At 37.5% G+C, this 19,266-nt stretch overlaps 1 protein-coding gene across 1 annotated transcript in view; it reads right to left on the reverse strand.

Moving 5' to 3' along the window:
- Positions 1-19,266, reverse strand: part of LOC111139100 (zinc finger protein 782-like) — a 76,426-nt gene that overhangs the window by 20,816 nt on the left and 36,344 nt on the right. The gene's annotated exons all lie outside the window — the stretch shown is intronic.

Consider the following 19,266-nt stretch of genomic DNA (forward strand, 5'->3'; position numbering starts at 1 on the left):
TACTGGTCACAGTGGGCTGCAGAGCCACATTTGTGCAAACTGGGAAAAACATCATTGTTGAAACCAGAGTGGGGATGAAATGAGTCAAAAAGCCCAGCTAGAAAAATAGTAAAAAGGAAGGGAAGCTTGTGATGAGACACATGAAAGGGCAAAAGAGAGATGATTCCATGAAAGAAAGAGGAAGGATGGCAGCAGAGGCCATCACAAACACCAACACAGGCAACCTTCCAGATGGACAGAGTGGGCGCACAGTTAGGCACTGCAGACAGATCTATTAGGTAAGGACGAGGCAAGACCCACTGGATTTGACTGTAGTTAGGTCACTGGTGATGCAGGTCACAGGCATATGAGTAGAGACACCAAGGCCTCAAGCAGTAGACAGAAATGTGAATGTAAAGTGTTGGCAGCATTTGCTACCGAACAGAACTTTAAGTTCTCTGTTGAACTTGTTCAAGACACGTATTTGAGAGAAATATTCACAAAGAGCTATTTTCAGGACATGAATGTACCAGCTACTCATGCTGACCTCTAGTTAGTTTAAGTATTATCTCTGGAACTAGAAGAATAGTCAGGAAAAGGTCTACTTCTTCTGTTTTATTTAGATGGACAACTGTATTAACAAAAGCCCTGTTTTGGCAATGTGCCCTTACTTCCACTGGGGGAAAAGTGGGAAAAACATTCTACAATTATTTCTGGGTTGTTATTGGAAAGATCTGCACTATCACCTACCTGAAGATGAACAAAGACATTTTCCATGAGGAAGGCTTAAGATTCTCATCAACACAAATCTTGAAACAAATATCTGACTCTCTGCCATGGCTATCAGAAAGAAATCTGCACTACACTTTGGAAAATCTGTAACTTATTAGGACTGCCATCTATCCACATGTCAACTCTGCTGTACTACTCATCTGCTTTTCTCTACCTTCCTTGAATAGTTCTGATCCATTTCCATTTCTACATTTCTATGTTAATTAACTACCTATAAAATCCATTATAAAAAAAGTGTATATAAATAACTCACCTGAGATGTGTTCATTGTCTGCTGTTGTTGGGAGAGTACAGAGAACTGTGATGGGTAAGCTGGGGATAAGGAAAGAGGAATGAAATTATGAGAGGTCTGGTGAGCTTTTGCCAGTATCCTAAAAAATCTCACCACACCCACTGGGGTAAAGGCCTCCCTACGGAAAAATGTTCTGTTGACCCTTGAGAAGGGGCAGGAAGTACCACACAGAGACAGCACTCCCAGAATATGTAATACATCTCTGATATGATCATGTGATTGTAACCCTGTTGTTTTTCACTGGTGACTGTAAATTATTTCTTATTCATTTAAAAAATGTATATCTCCCTCTGACTAATCAACAAAAAAATTAAAAGAGGGTAATATTAATATCCTATTATTTATACTTTGAGTTAGAAAATCAACAGAAAACTCTGGGGGAAAAAAAGATGCTTAGTGCCAAAGTATTTTAAAATCATTTTGTTCTTTTGGTAAGACTTTTCATGAGACACTTCTAGTGACTTATGTGTGACAGAATGAACTGCACTGTGCTTTGCTCCTCGTTCTGTCCTGGGTGACCAGGGGACATACATCTCAGGCTCCTTTTTTTTAAAATTTCAAAAGAGTCAAAGATAGACATCCCCTCCAATACCATCATTTTATAATTCTTTATGTTCAGGATAAAGGAAGCCTCAGCATATCTCTAGATGCCACTTGTGATGGACACACATGAGAGTGGCTTAGAATCTGGAAAGAGGGAAAAATGAAGAAAATGGGGCGGCTCTTTAAGAAGGACTGAGACTGAATTTCCTTGGCTCTGGCTGTGGCTTTTCCTGTATGGCCCGATAGTCATTCACCTCTTTCAACCCCAGCTCACCACCTTCTGCAAGCTGGTCCAGTTTCCACTGTCACACAGTCTGTGATTGCTTCTGTATGTGGTAACATCACCAAGTCTGGCTCTTTCTGGACAAGGAAATTAGAACTGTTTCTGGTGGAGCAAATTAGGACCCACTCCTTTCTAGGTTCTCCTGCATGTTCTGAAGCTCTGGTGAGGGTGGTTCCTGTCAGATGAGCTCTTCTTCCAGGTGGGACTCCTGTCCCCAGAGCTCCTCTCCTGCCTGCCACACAAGAGTTACTTTGTTCCAGACGTGGAGACTTAGGCCTAGGAAACAAATTCCTCTTAGTTGAAACTTTCACTGAGAACAAAGTTTCTCAACTTCAGCAGTGCTGACATTTTGGGCTGCATAATTCTTTATCACATGGGGGCTGTGCATTGTAGGATGTCTAGCAGCATTTCTGGCCTCTACCCACCAGACACTAGTAGCACTCCTCCTCGGTTGCGACAATCCAAATCATCTCCAGCCATTTCCAAAAGTTCCTCCCTCCCTCCCTCCTTCCTTCTCTTCCTCTTTCTCTTCTTTTCTCTCTTTCTCTCCTTCCTTCCTTTTCTTTCCTTTCTTTCTTTCCCTCCCTCCTTTCTCTTTCTTCCTTCCTTCTTTCTTTCTTTCTATTTTTAAAATTATATGGTTGATACTAAGGAAAGAGCCCAGATGTCCATCAACAGATGAATTGATAAAGAAAATGTAGTGTATACACACACACACACACACACACAATGCTGGACTATTACTCAGCCATCAAAAAGAATGAAATCTTGCCATTTGCAACAACATGGATAAAACTAGAGAGTATCATAATTAAGAGAAAATAGTCAGAGAAAGACAATTATCACATGATTTCACTCATATGTAGAATTTAAGAAACAAAACAGGATCATAGGGGAAGGGAGGTAAACATAAGAGGAAAATAGGGAGACAAACCATAAGAGACTCTTAACTATAGGAAAACAAACTGAGTATTGCTAGAGGGGAGGTGGATGGGGGGATGGGGTAACTTGGTGGTGTACATTAAGGGTGCACATGATGTAATGAGCACTGGGTGTAATATGCAATTGATGCATCACTAAACTATCTCTAAAACAATACACTATATGTTAATTAACTGAACTAAAATGAAATAAAAAAAAATAAAATTAGTTATACCTGTAAGTAGGGTGGCAATAAAGATTAAGTTAAATACTAAATAAAAAAGAACAAAGTGTCTTCCAAGTATGATGGAAGCCAATACTACATGTTGGCTTATACCTTGTACCTATTAGAGCTTACCCACTAGCACTTGGCTAAACGCTTTATAGACGATGACTTATCTCTTTCCGAACAACACCACAAAGCAGTTTTTACTAATATTCTTATTTTCAGATGAGAACCTGACTTATGCCCAAGTGACAAAGGAGGAAATTACCCGATCTTTCTGGCTTAAATTTAGGGTCAAGACCGGGGCGCGCTGTATGCCAGTTTGACGGTCTATATCCAATACCCTTAAAGCACATTACCCTCCCGCCGCCAGCAAGGGATCTTCCCAGGGCCGGCTGCAGTAAGCTCCCGCACTCCAGTCCACAAGTAACATCTTTCTACAGCACTCGCCCCATCCGGGTCCCCGGAGCCCGCGGGGCTGGGGCCCGCCCCCAACCGCCTTTGCCAGGTCTAGGTTCTCGTCTGGCTCCGGAATAAGCGGCGGGGCTCCGGCCTTGGGGAGAGCGGGGAGTTCCCGAGACGTTCGAGTCCCTTCCTCGGGCCACAAACCCACCCCGCCCCCGCCGGGCGCGCGGAGGCCCAGGAACCCACGCCCAGCTCCTCTCACCTGAGGGCAAACCTGCCGCACCCTCAAGGCCTGAGAGGGCGGAAGCAGGGAAGTGGGGTTGATTGCACATGCGCATGGGAAAGTCCAGGATATCCGTTCCTAGAATGCCGCTCGGTGAGCGGTGGCATTCGGGACTACATTTCCCATAGAAACGCCGAGACTCCTCGCGGGTTTCCAGTGTGTCGGAGCCGGCGTGGGGACGGGGCCGTAAAGAGGGAGTGATAAGATGAACGGCCTGTATTAATAGCTGGAGCCCAGGTCCTACCAAACCCCAGAGGTTACGGGTTAAACTTTGGCGTAAGGTGAAATACAGTATGTGGTCATGGATCAGATCCTGGTAGGAGAAAACAAGAAGACATTTGGGAACTGGGGAAGTTTGTGTATGGATATTAGAAATATTAAGGGAAGTTATTAGTTTTGTTAGTTGTGATAACATTGGGGTTATGCAGGGAAGTTTACTTTTAGAGATGTATATTAAAATACTTAACATTATATTACATTTTTGTAATTGAAAAAAATAACTAGAAAAAGCAAATATAGCAACATGTTAAAGATTTCTACCTATATGGATATATGGGTATGGGTATGCTCTATATGGGTATATCTGGGTATGCTCTAGTGTATGTGTATGCTCCTTTTACTAGTTTCTACTTCTCTATGCAATTGGAAGTTTTGTAATATAAAGTTTATAAAGGGAAAATTTTGAACTGTTTTTTTTTTTTTCAAAAGTGAGCCTTTTAATTCAGAGCTGCCAAAAGAAGAAAAAATACATGTGTCAAATAACAAAACTAAAACAGTAACAAGTTTAATATCCTTTACTCAAGAGAAAACAAACTGTAGAGCACTCTCAGTTCTGAGGGATTTTGGATAAGAGCAAATTTTATTAATAGAAATTTCCTTACAAGGCTAAGTAAAAGTTTCCTTATAAAGGTACAGTCAGCTAGTTATAGCTGAATTGTGATTGGCATATGTTAGGTGTCTTTGACAATGAGAAGAATACCATTAGATCAGGCTGACTTAGGTTTAGATTTGTGACTTGGGCCCTCATTTTGTGGGCACCAATATACAATTAATTTTACCACATGTAAACAGCTTTTGTGAATAAAACTGTAAAGTATAACAAAGACCAGGAAATGGAGCCTATCATTAACCTAAAAGAGCAATATCTGTGATCCTCAGGGTTTATCTTTAGGAAAAAAAGAAAAAAAAAAGTAAGTTGTTATATATTCCATAATACCTAAACGTACACACAACTCAATAAAAAACAATTATCATTCAAATTATGCATCTCTTATATTTGCATACTTCTGAAATTAAGAACCAAATTGGGAACCTTAAGACATTTGGCTGTCTTTATATGTATATATGTTTATACATACAAAATGTACATACATATATAAACACACTTTTCTTGGTTGTTATTTTGTAACATAAATTATTTTATATGGCAATGATAAAAAGTTTTGATTAGCAAGAAAAAAGAAAGATTAATGTTGCCAGTAAATTATTGGAATTTATGTGAGTCAAGGTATAAAACTTTATTCTGTTGACACTTAAGAAACTTCAATAAAAAAAAGAAACTTCAATAAATACCAGTTTTCTAGATGAAAAGAATATAATTAATTAAAGTTCCAATCAGAATTCTAAAAAAGTTTTCTATGTATGTTTTTTCTCTTTGACATTTATATATTTTGTTTGTTAAACATGAACAATTCCAACTTTTATGCCAATAAAAACTTTTAGTAATGGTCAAAAGAAAACTGAAAATGCATAGCAATGTATCTATATTAACATGTACGATATTGCTAAAATATTTAAAAACTGATCCTGGTGCAAGAAAAGTTCAAGAAGAAAAGAAAGTGAGAAGGTAGTACGTGTTAGAGCTGGGGTTTGAGCAGTGGAAGAACATTGAATAATTTTGTTAGAACAGTGAGGTAGGTGCTGGAACATACCAAGGCCATATCCGTGGAATTTATATTACAATAACTTTTATAGTGATTCAAGTATATGCAATTAAAAGACAATTAAAATATTAAAATAACTTTCATGATTCAAGTATATGCAATTAAAAGACAATTTCTAGAGTTTTAAAATTAAAATTTCTAAAGTTCCTAAGTTCTTAAACTTAAGAATTTGTATTCTTAGAGAATACAAATATTTTAAAAATATAAGGTCTCTCAGCTCCTCTCTAGGAAACCCTACCTCTTCACTCCTATCCCATGCCTGAGACCTTGCTCCACACCTGAGAAATACTGGCCTGGTGTGCTGAGATGGGCCACACACCCATCCTCCCCTACCCCACCTGAATCCAATGCTGTCAATGTAGATGCAGTGTCGCGACAGTTACTAATACATATTTGCAGAGGGGTGCTTTGAGGCTATAAAACATACTGTTTCTCCTTAAAGTATCATTCACCAGTTTAGCATTCATCTGTGGAGCTTGCCTGATTCAGTTTTTATTCTGGTGTTCTAACGGTGATTTTTAATTTCCCTCATTAGTTTGAGAAAGCATAAAGCAGCCTGTGATGTGTGGGAGCTGGCCTGACACTTAGAGAGAGCTTGGCTGTGAGTAAAAGCTGTCCTAGTGCTCACGGCTAAACAGTGGTGTTTTCTTGCTGCACGTAAATGATCTCACTGAACACAAGCGGACAAGGTCATTTTGTGACCATTATGATGTAACACAAACAAGATCATTATTTTGCATGAGTAAAGACAAAAGCTCTGCCACTCTTAAAATACCAAACATCCCCCTCTCAGCTGATGCAAGTGACTGTTGCTTTTTTTTTTTTTTAAACAACACCCAATCCTGAACAAATTCAGCAGCTTTGGAACCAAGCAAAATGAACTAACTAAAGCTCAAATCCTATAATTTCTTTCTAACATTCTTTTACTGAAACCCTTTATCATTTCCATGTAATCTGTGCTCTATCTCTTAAAATGACTATTAAAACTTAATTGTTCAATTTACATGTGTGTGGGTTTTTTTTTTTTTTAAGATTTTATTTATTTATTTGTCAGAGAGACACAGTGAGAGACTGAACACAAGCAGGGGGTGGGGGGCGAGAAACAGACTTTCCCGCCAAGCAGGGAGCCTGATGCAGGGCTGGATCCCAGGACCCTGGGATCAGGACCTGAGCTGAAGGCATATGCTTAATGACTGAGCCACCCAGGTGTCCTTGCATGTGTGTTCTGATAGTATTTGGTTGAATTACAATGACATCTTCTATAGTTATTGATTGGAATTCTGCAAGGAAGATTTGTCCCTTCTCTGCTATGTACTTTTTAATTCAATCATTTTTTTAATCTATATGGACAAGTGGAGATTCATTTCACTCTTTGCACTACAATCCATTACTGTATTTTTTATTTTGCTGAATATGTGCCATCTTTGGCCATTGGGAGCTCGTTCAGACTGGTTCTGTATTTTTTTTTCTTTAAATAGGCTTTATTTGTAAAACAGGTTCACAGCAAAATTCTGTGGAAAATATAGAGTTCTTATATACTTCCTGCCTCCAGACATGTACAGCCTTCCCCACTAGAAATATCCTGCACCAGAGTCTGGTACATTTATTACACTTGATGAACCTATGCTGATAAATCATTATCATCCCAAATCCACTGTTTACATTAGAATTCACTCTTGATATTATATATTCTATAGGTTTTGACAAATGTATCCACCATGAAAGCATCATACAGAATAGTTTCTGTTAGGGTTCGTAATCAAAGGAGTGAGACTGATACAAAGCGAAGGTCAAGCAAAGCTTTATTTCGCACCAAGCATCGAGAATCAAACTGACCGGTCAGGGCCATCTCTTGCAAAGAGGCGACCCCTCCCAGCCTCACAGACTAACTTTTAAAGAGGTAGTTTAGCCGGGCTATACACAGGTGGCCAATGAGATTGCAATACACAGAGAAAACTGTGTCATGCTAGGTCTGCCACACACAGAAAAAAACTGCTAGGTAACACACGGGTGGCCAATTGAATTTCAATTTACCCTAGTAGATATATGCGCGCCCCACTGATTGGATGTCTTCACTTGGCCTGACCCACCCTTGTATCTAGGCTTTGCAAGTAAGTTCCTCTGGGAGGGGCGGGGTCAATCTAAGTCTACTACATAAACACAAAATGACTCCCTCTGGCCAACCAGGCCCTTACAGTTTCATTGCCTTAGAAATCCTCTGTGCTCTTTCTGTTCATCCTTGCCTCCCCTCCAAGTCGTGGTAACCACTGATTTTTTTGTCTCCGTAGTTTTGCCTTTCTCAGAATGTCATTGTATTTGAAATCTTATGGTATGAAGCTTTTTCAGATTGGCTTCTTTGACTTAGTGAGGTGCATTTAAAGTTCCTCCATGTCTTCCCATGGTTTGACAGCTCATTTCTTTTTAGCACTGAACAAATCTATTGTTTGAATATAGCACAGTTTATTTATTCATTCACCTACTGAAGGACATCATGCTTATTTCCAAGTATTGAAACTTGTGAATAAAGCAGTTATAAACAACCATGTGCAAGCTTCTGCATGAACTTAAGTTTTTAACTCATTTGGGTGAATACCAAGGAGCATGATTGCTGGATCAAATGGTATGATTGTGTATGGTTTGTAAGAAATTGCCAAATTGTCTCCCAAAGTGGTTGAACCATTTGGCATTTCACCAGCAATGAATTAGAGTTCCTGTTGCTACACATCCTCACCAGAATTTGGTGTTGTCAGTGTTTTGGATTTGGCCATTCTAATAGTTATGTGGTGGTGTTTATTTTTTTGGTGTTTTAATTTGCAACTCCCTAATAACATAAGATGTTGAGCATCTTTGTTTTTTTACGATTTATTTATTTATTTATTTGAGAGAGAGAGAGAGAGAGAGAGAGAGAGAGCCTGTGAACAGGGGGAGGGGCAGAGGGGTAGGGAGAGAGAATCTCAAGCAGACTCCCTGCTGATTGTTGAGTCCCACATGGGGCTCAACCCTAGGACCCTGAGGTTGTGACCTGAGCTAAAATGAAGAGTTGGCTGCTTAACTGACTTAGCCATCCAGGTATCTCTTGAGTATCTTTTCTTATACTTGTCATCTCTATATTTTCTTTGGCGAGGTGTCTACTCAGATATTTTGCCCATTGTTTCATCAAGTTGTTGGTTTTCTTACTGTTAAATTTTAACAGTTGTTTGTATATTTAATTTTTTACATATTTATTTATTTAATTTTATTTATTATGTTCAATTAGCCAACATATAGTAGTACATCATTAGAATTTGATGTAGTGTTCAAGGATTTATTAGTTGCATATAACACCCACTTCTCATGACCACACATGCCCCCCTTAATACCCATCACCCTGTTACTCTTTCCCCCAAACCCTCCTTTCTATAACCCTCAGTTTTGTTCCTGAAGCCCAGAGTCTCTCATGGTTGGTCTTCCTCTCTGATTTTTCCCCCCACTCCGTTTCCCCTCCCTTCCTCTGTGGTCCTCTATGCTATTCCTTATGTTCTGCATATGAGGGAAACATATGATAATTGTCTTTATCTGCTTGACTTTTTTCACTTAGCGTAATCCCCCCAGTTCCATCTATGTTGATGCAAATGGTGGGTATACATCCTTTCTGATGGCTAATATTCCACTGTATATATGAACCACAGATAAACGATCAATGTCTTTTATGTGTTGAAGGACATCTTATCTCCTTCTACCATTTGTTTATTATGGAGATGGCTGCTATGAACATTGGGGTGCCAGTGCCCCTCTTCAGTACATCTGTATCTTCAGGGTAAGTACCTAGTAGTGCAATTGCTGGGTCATAGGGCAGCTCTATTTTTAATGTCTTGAGGAACCTCCATACTGTTTTCCAGGATGTCTGTACCAGCTTGCATTCCCACCAACAGTATAAGAGGGTTCCCCTTTCTCCACATCCCCACCAACACTTGTTGTTCCCTGTCTTGTTAATTTTTGCCATTCTAACTGGTGCAAGGTGGTATCTCATTGTGGTTTTGATTTGTATTTCCCTAATGGTTAGTAATGTTGAACATTTATTCATGTGTCTGTTAGCCATTTCTATGTCTTATTTGGAGAAATGTCTGTTTATGTCTTCTGCCCATTTCTTGACTGGATTCTTTGGTCTTTGGGAGTTGCATTTGAGAAGTTTTGTTTTGTTTTTGTTATTTAGTTGACAGAAAGAAACACAGGTACGGAGGGACCATAAGCAGGGAGAGTGGGAGAGGGAGAAGCAAGCTTCCTGCTGAGCAGGGAGCCTGATGGGGGGCTCAATCCCAGGGCCCCAGGATCATGACCTGAGCTGAAAGCAAACACTTCTTAACGACTGAGCCACCCAGGCACCCGAGAAGTTCTTTATAGATCTTGGACACCAGCCCTTTATCTGTAAATCATTTGCAAATATCTTCTCCCATTTCATGGGTTTCCTCTTAGTTTTGTTGACTATTTTCTTTCCTGTGCAGAAGCTTTTTATCTTGATGCAGTCCCAAAAGTTCATTTTTGCTTTGTTTCCCCTTATCTTTAGAAACACGTCTTGAAAGAAGTTGCTATAGTCAATGGCAAAGAGGTTACGACCTATGTTCTCCTCAGGATTTTGGTGGATTCCTGTCTCACATTTAGGTCTTTCATCCATTTTGAGTTTATCTTTGTGCATGGTGTAAGAGAATGGTCCAGTCTTATTCTTCTGCATGTGGCTGTCCACGTTTCCCAGCATCATTTATTGAAGAGACCGTCTTTTTTCCATTGGATATTCTTTTCTGCTTTGTTGAAGATAAGTTAACCATAGAGTTGAGGGTCCACTTCTGGGGTCTCTATTATGTTCCATTGATCTATATGTCTATTTTGCCAATACCATGCTGCCTTGATGATCACATCTTTGTCATATAGCTTGAAGTCAGGCATTGTGATGCTTCCAGCTTTAGTTTTCGTTTTCAACAATCCCCTGGAAATTCAGGGTCTTTTCTGGTTCCATACAAATTTTAGGATTGTTTCAGCTCTGTGAAAAATGTTTATGGTATTTTGATAAAGATTGAGTTGAATGTGTAGATTGCTCTGGGAAGCATGAACATTTTCACAATGTTTGTTCTTCCCGTCCAAGGGCATGAAATGTCTTTCCATCTCTCTGGGTCTTCCTCAATTTCTTTCATAAGTGTTCTGTATTTTCTAGAGTACAGATCCTTTACCTCTTTGGCTAGGTTTATTCCTAGGTATCTTAGGGTTTTTGGTGCTATTGTCAATGGAATTGATTCCTTAATTTCTCTCTTCAGTTACATCGTTAGTGTATGGGAATGCAACTGATTTCTGTTCACTGATTTTTTGTCCTGTCACATTCCTGAATTGCTCTGCATTCTAGCAATTTGAGTTCTAGCAATTTGGGGGTGCTTTGTATATTTTAGATAGCAGTCCTTTATCAGATATGTCTCTTGTAAATTTTTTCTACTAGTATGACATGTTGTCTCATCCTTTTGACAGTGTCTTTTGCAAAGCAGGAAGTTTTAATTTTAATGAAGTCCAGTTTATCGATTATTTCTTGAATCATGATGTCTTCGGTATTATACCTAAAAAGTCATTGCCAAACCCAAGATCATCTAGATTTTCTCTTATGTTATCTTTGCACTTTACATTTAGGTTTATGATCCATTTCAAGTTAATATTTGTAAAGGCTGATACTTCTTTTTTGCATGTGGATATCCAATTGTTTCAACACCATTTATTGAAAAATCTGTTATTCTCCATTGTGTTACTTTTGTTCTTTTTTCAAAGATCTCTTGACTATATTTGTGTGGGTCTATTTCTGGGCTTTCTAATCTGTTCCATTGATCTGTTATCCTTCTCTTTCACCATTCTTTCTGTCATATTATCTTGATTACTGTAGCTTTATAGTAAGTCTTGAAGTTGGTAGTGTCAGTCCTCTGACTTTGTTTTTCTCTTTCATATTATGTTGGCTAGTCTGGGTCTTTTTCCTCTCAATATTGATGTTTAGAGTCAGTTTGCTTGTATCCATAAAATATTTCTGGTATTTTGATTGGGATTACATTTAATCCATTGAATTTATACATCAAATTGGGAAGAACTGACATCCTGGCAATATTGAGTCTTCCTATTCACAAACATGAAATACCTCTCCATTTGTCTAGTTATTCTTTTATTTCTTTCATCTGAGTTTTGTAGTTTTCCTAATATAGATCTTGTACATTTTTTTGTTAGAATATTTAAGTTTTTCATTTTGGGGAAGTGCTGATGTAAATAGTGTTATGTTTTTAATTTCACGTTCCATTTGTTTATTGCTGGCATATAGGAAAATGATTGACATTTGTATATATCCTTGTAGCCTGCAACATTGTTATAATTGCTTATTAGTTCCAGGAGTTTTGTTGTTCATTCTTTCAGATTTTCTACATAGGCAATCACATTATTTGTGAGCAAAGATGGCTTTCTTCTTTTTTTTTTTTCCCCAGTAAGTTTTATTTCCTTTTCTTGTCTTATTGTATTAGTAAGACTTCCAGTATTATGTTGATTTAAATTTCTTTATTGAATTTCTTTAATAGACATAGCTATATTCAGATTTTTTTTAATTTTTATTTTTTTAAATAAAAAATATTTTTATATTTTTATATATTTTTTATATATATATTTTATATATTATATATATATCTATATAAATATAGATATATTTATCTCTGAGCAGAGATCCCGATGTGGGCCTTGATCCCAGGACCCTGGGATCATGACCTGAGCTGAAAGCAGAGGCTTAACCCACTGAGCCACCCAGGAGTCCTTCTTTTCTTTTTTAAAAAAGATTTTATTTATTTGAAAAAGAGAGAATGTGCAGGGAAGAGGGGCAGAGAAAGAGAGAGATGCACACTCCCTGCTGAGCAGGGAGCCCAATGTGGGGCTTGATCCCCAGACTTTGAGATCATGACCTGAGCTGAGACAGATGCTTAACTGACTGAGTCACCCAGGTGCCTCTATATTGTCTATTTTCTCTTATGTGAGTTTTGGTACATTCTGTCTTTTGAGGAATTAGTTCATTTCACCTAGGTTATCACATTTGTGGCCATACAGTTGTTTATAGTATTCCTTTATTATCTTTTTAATGTCCACAGATCTGTAGTGATGTCCTAACTTTCATTTCTGATATTAGTAACTTGTTTTCTGTTTGTTTTTTCCTTTGGGTGGAGTGGAGGTTAATCAGTTTTATCTTTTAAAAGAATCAGCTTTTGGTTTCATTGTTTTTCTTTATTGGCTTCTGTTTTCAGTTTCATTGATTTCTGCCCTAGCTAATACTTTTATTTTGTTTACTTTGGATTTGTTCTTTCTTTTCTGGTTTTCTAGCATGGAATCTTAGATGATTGATTTTTGAACTTTCTTCTACAAGGCTACAAAGTTCCCTCTAAACAGTGTTTTCACTGCATCCCCCAAAATGGATAAGTTGTACTTTTTTAGTTCAAAATATTTTAAAATTTCTTTTGAGAGTTCTTTGATTCACATGTTATTTAGAAATGTATTGCTTAATCTCCAAGTATTTGGGAATTTCCCAGCTATCTTTCTATATTGATTTCTAGTTTAATTCCATTGTGGTTTTAGAGCATATATTGTGTACTTTTTATTCTTTTAAATTTTATTTATTTGACAGAGAGAGAGATCACAAATAAGCAGAGAGGTAGGTCGGGGGGTTGTGGTGGGGGGAGCAGGTACCTGCTGAGCAGGGAGCCCGATCTCGGGACATTGAAACCATGACCTGACCTGAAGGCAGAGGCTTAACCCACTGAGCCACCCAGGTGGCCCTATTCTTTTAAATTTGTTAATGTGTGTTTTAGATATAGAATGTGGTCTAGCTTACTGAATGTTCCATGTGAGCTTGAGAAGAATGTGTATTCTGCTATTGTTAGATGAAAGAGTCTATTTGTTAATTATATCAGTTAATTTATGGTGCTGTTGTGTTCAACTATATCTACACTTGTTTTTTGCCTGCTGGGTCTGTCCATTTCTGATAGAGGGCTCCAACTATAACTATCAGTTTTTGCCTCATGTATTTTAATTCCCTGTTGTTAGGCACATACACATTAAAGATTGTTGTGACTTCTTGGAGCTAAGAGTCCCTCCTGTGCTTGCTGACCATAACCAGTTTCCCTGCTCCACTACTTGGGCACTCTATCAGTTCAGGCACCCACATTTGTTCTGTGTCTCCTGGGATTCTAAGACCACAATGACCCACCTAGAATTCTGCCCTTTTCATCCCCTGAGCCCCTTTCAGAAAGATATATCTCTCATTGGAGCACATTTCTAAGGGTTTCCATTTTTGCACGCCAGTGTTATATTACTTTCCAGTAGCCAGTTTATGGAGGCTCCCTCCCCCCTCTGTTTATTTTCTGATACTTCCCCTCAGATTCACTTCTCCACACCTCTTACCTTGCAAAAAGCAGTCACTTTTCTGCTTGTAGAGCTCCAGATATATTTTCTAACATCTTCGGCTGATTTTGTGGGTGTTCAGAATGGTTTGATAGATATCCAGCTAAATTCAAGGACCAGATGAAACAAGATCCCCTGCTCTTCTGCCATGAGACTTACTTTTAGATCCAAAGACAAACTGGTTAATATTGAAAGGATAGAAAAATATTCTATGCAAACAGTAACCAAAAGAGTGTAGGGGTGCTTGTATTACCAGACAATATAGTCTTTAAATAAAAAGTTATTATGCTAAGTGAAATAAGTCAATCAGAGAAAGAAAATTATCCTATGATTTCACTCACGTGGAATTTAAAAAAACAAAACAGAGGATCATAGGGGGAGGGAGGGAAAAATAAAATAAGATGAAATGAGAGATGGAGACAAACCATAGAAGACTCTGAACTATAGGAAAAAAAGTGGAGGGGAGGCAGGTGGGGGGATGGGGTAACTGGGTGATGGGCATTAAGGAGGGCACAAGATGTAATGAGCACTGGGTGTTATATGCAACTGATGAATAACTGAACTCTACCTCTAAGACTAATGATACACTATATGTTAATTAATTGAATTTAAATAAAATTTTAAAAAAGGTTATTAAAAATTTACATATTAATAAAAGTTTTAATACAGCAAGAAGCCTTAACATTTATAAAAAATTGCACATATAATAAGATCAAAATAAGAAGCAAAAATAGGCAGAATCAAGGGAGAAACAGATATTTCTATAATAACATGGAGATTTCAATCTCACTATTAATAATGGTTGTACAACCAGACAGAAGATAAGTAAGGAAACAGAAGACATGTACAACAAAATAAACCAACTAGATCCAACAAACATTTATAGAACACTGTACTAAACAACAGAATACACATTTGTGTCAAGTGCATATGGGGCATTCTTTGGGAGAGACCAAACATTTGGGCACAAATTAAGTCTCAATAGATTGAAAAAGAAAAGTATTATACAAAGTCTCTTCTATGACCATAGCAGGATGAAGTTAAACATCAGTAACAGAAGGAAAACTGGAAAATTCGTTTGTGGAAATTAAGCAACACTCTTAAACAATAGATCAAAGAAGAAATCACAAGGGAAATTAGAAAATACTTAGAGACAATGAAAAGGAAAAGACAATATATAAAAATCACTGGATTAAAAAAAACAGTGCTGGGGGGTAATACATAGCTAAATAATATAAAAACATTGGAAAAATATGCCAAGGAGCAGGCTAAGCCACACTTAATTTAAAAAATTATATTCTTTCCACAACAATATAGAATAATATGAAAACAAATTACTTGTGTGTTCGATTGTTAGAAGCATCATTCAAGCACTCTTTTCTTTGGTAAACCTGTAAGGAGGGTGCTTTAGTCCTGATGAGAATAAGTTTCTCTTAGGAATATGGAAGGGCCGCTGAAAATTGAGCTCAATGTCTCAAGTCCTTGTCAAAATTTTCTCTCAACACAGAAGATGGGTTCTCAAACTGTGGCCCGAGTCATGCCCCCATGAACTCTGCACACGGGTAGAGGATCCTCTACTATTTGAAACGGGTTTTTTTTTTTTTTAAGTTTTGACACACCTGTGACAAATAATGTGAAACCTCGTGGCTTTTGCCCATGATTAGAGCCAAGTCAGCTGCAGAGCTGAGTCTTCTTTTTTTTATGGCAGGCACCGTGTGATTCCATTATGCAAAAGAACTGAGGATACAGTTCTTGTGTTAAAAGGCATTATTAGTCACACATGAAATCACTTTCAATATAACGGGGAAACAACTTAGGGCAGCTGTGGTATCATATGCTGAAAGCATTTAGAGAATGTGTATGTGTGTTTGTGTTATTAGTACTATGCTCAAGTATGACTTCTTTCTAGAATGTTCATACATCTTGTGTATATGCCTACTAATCTGGACTGTAGCAGAGAACCCAAGTGACAATACTTCAGCTTAGTTTTGGATTCTAAAAGTTTCTTTTTAAGAGAAGAAGAGAGAGAAGAAGAAGGAGAGAGACTCTTAGGGAGATGGTGGAGAGAGAAGAAGAGAAGAGAAGAGAGAGAAAAAGAAGAAGAGAGAATCTTAGGGAGATGGTGGGGGGGGATGTAGAGCCATTGAGGGAGGGGCTTTTTATGTCTCTGTTCAGAAGCAATTGCCTGGGAACTAGACACTTAATGTTTGGATGAAGTCATGTCAGCAACTTAGCAGACCCCAAGGTTTCAAGCACTTCAGGAATGGTGTCATCAGATAGGGTTAGAAAAATTGATGCCATAATAATGTGAGGAACTCCCATCCAATCAAGGCTAAGCTTCCTTTAGGTCTAAATTATCCCATTGTTTTATTATGAATTATAATCTTGCATTAAGCTTTTTTTGTTTTTTTTAAAGATTTTATTTATTTATTTATTTGACAGAGAGAGATCACAAGTAGGCAGAGAGGCAGGCAGAGAGAGAGAGAGAGAGAGAGGGAAGCAGGCTCCCTGCTGAGCAGAGAGCCCGATGCGGGACTCGATCCCAGGACCCTGAGATCATGACCTGAGCCGAAGGCAGCGGCTTAACCCACTGAGCCACCCAGGCTCCCTGCATTAAGCTTTTTTAAAGAACACATTCACTTTGATTTTTAGCAGTAGTAAAATAATGGTAGTTATTATTTATTGCCCATTTGCTTTGTGCCAGGTTGGTTTAAGTGATTGACATAGATTCAGAAAATGCTCCCCAAATGGATTGTAGGTAATTACTATCATTGTGCACCTTCCACGAATGAGGAAATCAAGGAACATAAAGAACTGACTTGCTCCAGGTCACAAAGCCAAACAGGAGGGGGAGGGGAATAAATATCCAATTAGTAAAGTCAATAAGCCACTTGGCACATGCTGGGTCTCCTAATATACATAATAAAGTTCAATTTTATGATTTTTAAAATCAACTGTACTGACATGTAATTTATGTACTATAAAGTGTATGCATTTTTGTACATTTTGATGAGTTGCATTTATTCAGCTTTGTAAACACTATCACAATCTAAATATAGAACCTTCCATCACACTAAACCATTCCATTGTTCCTCTATCTAGTGAATCCCAAACCCCACCCTAGGCAACCAATGATGTGTTTCCTATCCCTCTATATTAGAGATCTTTTCTAGAATTTCATAGAAAAGAGATGATACAGATTCTTTTGGTTGGCTTCTTTTCCCAGCCTAATCTTATTGAGATTTATCAATGTTGACACATCCATTAGCAGTTTTTTCTATTACTGAGTGCTACTCCATTCTAATATCACTGTTTATACAATTTATCTGTTGATGGACATTTTGGTTCTTTCTAATTTGGAGCTACTGTGAATAAAAGTTCCTTGAACATCTTAATAAAATTCTTTAGAAAAACTTAAAAAATTTTCTGGGTACAGTGTTTCCTTGGAGGCAAATTTCTAGAACTCAAATTGTTAGTTGTAGGTATGATATTGTTAACTTTATAAGGAACTATCAAAGGGATTTGTAATACTATCACATAATTTTAGTTTGCATTTCCTTGATGACTAAAGCTTGGGACACCTCTTTTAGTATTTATTGGGTATCTATATATCTTCTTTTCTAAAATGCCTGTTTTAATTTTCTCCTGTTTTGCCCATTTTAACTAGGTTGTTTGTATTATTATTATTATTGCATTATAATTTTTCCCCATTATTAATATTCTTTACATATTGTGAATGCAAGTACTTTGTCAGATATAATTGTCAGATCTATTAGGGACATTTTCTCCTAATCTGTGCTTTTTCCATTTTCATAATAAAATCTTGAAAAGCACTTTAAAAATTCATGAAATTCAACTTATCTTTTTTGCTTTACTATTTGGTCTCAAAGTAAAAGTACACTTTTGTCTGTTTTCTAACAAATCCTGTACTGTTAGCTATTTTGATTAGGTTTATATTTCATTTTGAATGAAATATTTAATTATGATGTAAACATAAAGGTATATTTAAAATACACAATTATCCAATTATTTTATCACCTTTTTGGAAATAGTTATCCTTTCCCATCAAATTACACTGGAACATTTATCAAAAATCCATTGAAAATTTTGTTTTAGCTCAGATAAGTAGAGAACAGGAAAAAGCATTGCTCCCATCCGTAAAAGAAAATAGCTAGGCAGAGTTTTAAGTTAGTAAGTTTTCTTGAATGCATCAGCTGAGATGGCAGGGTAAAAACTAACCCAGACTCTGGAGAGCTAGGTGGCTGCAGGGAGAAGCAAGGGCCCAAGCAGTTGCTTCATTGAGCCAGAGAAGGTCAGATATCATATAAAATGACTTTAATGGAAAAGCTAGATAACATGCATGATTAGATAGGTTATTTCAGCAGAGAGATAGAAATTTTAATAAAATTTTAACGCTAGAAATAAAAAACACAGTATCATAAATGAAGAATGCCTTCAAAGGGCTCCTCAGTATACTTGATACTGCTGAGAAAATAATCAGTGACATTGAAGATATGTGTATGTGTGTGTATGCTGAAATGTATGGTTTTTTTCACTTTATGTATTTTAATGTTCACAAGCTTATTTTACAAGTTTAGTCCTAAAATATCTTCACATGAAATATCCCCCTACCTGCTTAACTGTATAATCATTTACTGTTTTAAATTTAATTTAATTAACAAATCTGTATTAGTTGTTTCAGAGGTAGATTTTAGAGATTCATCAGTTCCATACAACACCCAGTACATTACTTCAAGTGCCCTCCTTAATACCCATCACCCAGTTGCCTCTTCCCTCCACCCACCTCCCTTCTAGCAACGCTGTTTGTTTTCTATAGTTGAGTCTCTTATGGTTTGCCTCCCTCTTTGTTTTCTTATTTTATTTTTCCTTCCCTTCCCCAAGTTCATCTTTTTCATTTCTTAAATCCCACATGAGTGAAATCATATGGTATTTGTCTTTCTCTGATTCTTTCACTTAGCATAATATCCTCTAGTTCCATCCACATTGCTGCAAATGGCAAGATTTCTTTCTGTTTGATGGCTGAATAATATTCCATTGGGTACATATGTGCATGTGTGTGCGTGTGTGTGTGTAAACCACATCTTTATCCATTCATCTCTTGAAGGACATCTAGGCTCTTTCCATATTTTAGCATGGCGACCCTGAGGT

The sequence above is a fragment of the Enhydra lutris genome, unplaced genomic scaffold (genome assembly GCF_002288905.1).
Source record: "Enhydra lutris kenyoni isolate GAN:26980312 unplaced genomic scaffold, ASM228890v2 scaffoldscaffold95, whole genome shotgun sequence".
In the NCBI taxonomy this organism is placed as follows: Eukaryota; Metazoa; Chordata; class Mammalia; order Carnivora; family Mustelidae; genus Enhydra; species Enhydra lutris.